Source organism: Echinops telfairi, unplaced genomic scaffold, assembly GCF_000313985.2.
Source record: "Echinops telfairi isolate 266 unplaced genomic scaffold, ASM31398v2 ScPeMD7_7475;HRSCAF=8513, whole genome shotgun sequence".
Taxonomy (NCBI): Eukaryota; Metazoa; Chordata; class Mammalia; order Afrosoricida; family Tenrecidae; genus Echinops; species Echinops telfairi.
The window spans coordinates 1,833,019-1,836,605 of record NW_022111379.1 but is presented as its reverse complement, the minus strand read 5'-3'; positions in this window follow the sequence as shown (position 1 = coordinate 1,836,605).

Here is a 3,587-nt window from a genome sequence, read left to right as displayed (position 1 = left end):
GCTGAGGTCCGACTCCCTGGGCCTGGCTCCTGCAGGTGCCCTTCTGCTACAGGGAGACTTTATCCTCTCTGGCCAGACCTGGGAGCTGAGTCCCCGAGGCTCGCCTTTCCGGACGCGGAGCAGCCAGAGTCCGTGCAGGCCCAGGATGAGGAGCACCTGCGGGGCTCGGTTTTGCGAGCCGGAGGGAGCTTGGCAGGCCTCCAACTCCAGCCTTCCGTCCACAGCTGAGGAAGCTGGGCCCAAGGGGTGGGACCGCTTCCCGAGGGCTGGGCCTGGGCACCAAGTACAATGATCGGAATCTGACAGTTTCTTATGCGCTTGAGTGGCTATCCTTACCCCTGCTTCAGTGATGACTGAAATCCTCCTGCCAGGCCCCCCCTTCCCCCCTGTCACTCAAAGACCTGCAGGGAGAAGAGAGCCGCTGAGGGAAAGGTCAACTCCCTCAAAAGCACAGCCATTGCACGCTGTGAAGGCCGGGTTTGCAATATCGGCTCTGCGCTGGCCAGTTACGAGCCAGATCAGGCCGGGAAGCCGCTCAGCCCTGACTTCCCATCAGTAAAACGGGGCTCAGGAGCCCCAGCTCGGAGGGCAGTTCATCCGCACCCAGCATCTCACACTGTGGCCTCAACTGGCTCTTCGGGAGCCCGGGCCAATTGCTCTCCCGGACCGCTCTCTCGCTCCAGGCTCAGTGTCCCATCCCCTCCACCCCCATCCCACAGCTCAGTCCCGATGTTCTGGGGTAGGGTGGGGGCACCCAGCCCTGATTAAGTCCCGCTGAAAGCTCTGGCTGCCCCGGCCAGACGCAGCAGCCCTCACACCTGTCAGGAATGAATGACCCTTTATGCCAGGTCTGCCCGGGAGACCCCAGTCATCATCTCTGTGCCCCAGACAGCCCCTGCATCAACCCATCCCCCTTCACACACATACTCCACACAGTTTATGAATGACTTGAGTGGAAGGAGCTACTATTTGAAGGCACAGGCAGGTGGGGGAAGGTCTACCTGCAGGTGCGGTTAGGCCTCCAGGTGGACCGAATCCAGCATGTCAGTCAGTCGCTCCTTCCCGGCCGTCCCTCGGGATGCTCCAAAGAGAAGGGGGAGGCTGTGGGCCTTGTCACTAGTTCTGGGGCAAGAGATAGAAAAGGGCGGGAAGGGGGCCCTGAAGGAAAGGGCCAAGAGGACCACAGCCCAGACACGGCCCTCTGCTAGAAGCTATGTGGCAGCCAGAGTGGGGACAAAGGCTGAGGTGGTCCACCAAAGGCCTTGAACTTCAGACCTGCTGGGGGGGTCTGAAGTTGCCCCTGGGTACTGGTCCCCATAAGTCCAGCTCCATTTGGCCAAGAAACATAGGAAGAAATGCTCGTGATTGCTGGCCGTGAGAGAGATGCTAATCAAAACCACGACGCAGTGCCACCTCACACTGGCAGTGTGGCAACATTTCACACATAGAAACTAGTAAGTGCTGGAGAGGCTGTGGAGAGATTGGAAGCCCCACACACGGCTGGTGGGACTGTAGAGCTATACAACTGCTGTGCAGAGCAGTGCGGCACTTCCTCAGGCTACCAGGACTAGAGAGACCACATGATCCCCCAATCTCTTGGCTAGGCACGGCTCTAAAGAACTAAGGAGCAAAGCATGAGTGGAGCTGTGCCACCCCTATGGTCATCCCAGCCTTAGCCACAAGAGTCGAGGGATGGGAACACGCCACCTGTGAAGGAATGGGGCACAGACTTGGGTGCCTGCTACCCCCGGGATGTGTACACAATAGCATGCTACACATCGCCGAAGAGCATTCCTGACAGCACGGATTGGGGAGATATGCTGAACAAACTCAGCCGGTTCCCAAAAGACAACTATTGTGTGCGACCATTATCACAAACAGGAAAAATAAATACTTTTTATAAAGAAAGGGTTTTCACACCAAGTGCAGCCGCTTTGGAAGGTTACAGAGAAGTCAGGAGGAGAGGAAGGAATAGGGAATAAAAATAACAAAAATGTAAAAATGGTAGCACATCGATAGGTAGAACGTAGCATAGGCTCCCGGGTCTGGCCAGAGAGGATAAAGGCTCCCTGCAGTAGAAGGGCACCTGCTGGCAGCCCATACCCCTCCCTCGGACCTGGCAGGACCTCACAGATGGGGCACGAAAAGCTGAACAGCCTCTGAGCTGCTGGGCAAAGAAAGCTGATGGTGCCCGGCTATCAAAAACTATAGCGTGTGGGATCTTAAAAGCTTGGAGTTAAACAAGTGGCCATCTACCAGGGAAACAACAAAGCCCACACGGAAGAAGTACCAACTTGTGGGATCATGAGGTGTCGATGGATCAGGTATCAGAAGACCCAAAGCATACAATCATATTAATGCGAAGAGGTGAGTCGGGATGGAGACCCTAATCCCATCTGTAGACAATTGAACATTCCCGCACACACAGAAGGGTCACAAGGAAAGAATGAGTCAGTCAGGGTGCAGTATAGCACCAATGAAACACACAACGTTCCTCTAGTTCTTTAATGCTTCCTCCTCCCCACTATCATGACCCCAATTCTACTTTACAAATCTGGCTGGACCAGAGCATGTACACCGGTACAGATCGGAGCTCTGGACACACAGAATCCAGAGAAAGAGCTGCAAGGGTCCACGAGCCAGCCACCCAAGGCTCGCCCTTGACCCTGCACTGGGTGTGTATATGGAGGGCTGGAGGCAGAGGGGCCTGGTAAGACAGTCTAAGCTCTGAGGCCCTCCATTTGCAGCCAGAGCCAGGCTGGGTGCCCCCAGGGGACAGGCCCACAGACATGCCCGCCGTGCCGGCTCCCCAGCCCCTCCCACCCATGCACCCGGCTTGGGACATGACTTCAGCTCCCGGCATCTTGCAGATTCTGCCTACCTCAGCCCTGAGAGCAACACCCCTGGCCTGGTGACCCAGGAAGCGGCTCTGTGGGGTCCCCTTGCACACCAGCCCAAACCACGCACCCAGATAACGTGCAAGCAGCACAAGGCGAACTTCCAGCCTGCTGTCCGCTGGCCGGCTCACCTGGCCAGGCCTTGCGGGGAGGCCATCCCCAGAGCCCAGCTCCTCAAGCACACCTCTGGACCTTGACCCATACTGTTGTTCCCTCTCTTCTGCAGGCCTTCCCTGCTGGGCACCATCCAGATCAAGTGCCCTCACCTATAAAGCCAGACTTCCTGTCCCTCCCCTCCCTGAGCCTCCCTGGCGTCTGCCCATCCTTCCCTACAAGCCCTGGTCACACTGTATGAGGTTTTCAGTCATCTCTCTACTCCCTCCACCCTCACGCCACCCCTTAACCTCTGAGCTCCTGGAAGACACAGCCCATGCCTCCCTGCACTGTGTCCTCCGGGGCCTCTTGGAGCCCGTGCAGGGACTCAAGTCTTTTGCGTGGAGGGAGAGAGGCTGAGAGCAGACAATCTGGTCCGCAGGCACCCACTCCCCCATTCCTTCATTCTTGAGAAGCCGGGCGCCGGCACAGGACAGCTCAGTGAGGGGCTGGAGCCTTAGTCACCCGTCACAGGCTTTGCCAGTGGAAGCCACGGGGAGCTTGCCCCAGAGAAGCACACAGAGGCGGCCCCCCACC